This window comes from Ruditapes philippinarum, unplaced genomic scaffold, assembly GCF_026571515.1.
Source record: "Ruditapes philippinarum isolate M1 unplaced genomic scaffold, ASM2657151v2 ctg1029_1_1_1_1, whole genome shotgun sequence".
NCBI classification, from domain to species: Eukaryota; Metazoa; Mollusca; class Bivalvia; order Venerida; family Veneridae; genus Ruditapes; species Ruditapes philippinarum.
Window position 1 is genome coordinate 416,790 of NW_026858064.1, and position 711 is coordinate 417,500.

Below are 711 nucleotides of genomic sequence, written 5' to 3' on the forward strand. Positions count from 1 at the left end.
CTATAGAAAGTGCAGGTGCTACAATTCACACTGATATATTTACAAAATAATGGGTCTTCAAAGATTTAAATGATAGCCTGGTACACCAATTGGTGCATCATAAAAGACACCAACTAGTGCATCATACACTTACTGGTACATCATGCACTAATCTGGCGATATACTAGACCTGTATAAGGTCAAGAATTTTACATAGCTGAGCAGATGATTCTTTCTGAGAAAATCAGAGAAAAAGAATCTGAAGTTTTCATAACTTGTATATCGTGAATATGGATTGAAATTTTTTTGACATGGATGCTGGCAAAATCTAGGCGGCAATATGCCCTTTAGTTTTAGAGTGCTTACAGCTTCAAATACGTAAAAATATTGAGGACGGTGGTTTTCTAGTGCAGTAATTATGTCATTTACTAAAAACGTATTTGAATTTCTCGTTACATTTGTCCATATATCAACCATGTCCGAATTACCATCAAGTTCCGTCAAATTTCCGACACAGTATCGCTGTTAATATATGTAGTGGTCAGACTGCTGTATTAATTTTCAATTTTCACATAGACTAACATTATAAGTACCCCCTAAACCTAACTTAAAATTGAGTATTCATGCTACAGATGCATTTTTTCTAGAAGAATGACATGCCCGAATCATTCAAATGATCTTGTTATATAGAGTTGACCCACCAAATCTAATAACAGGACTCACATAAATTCG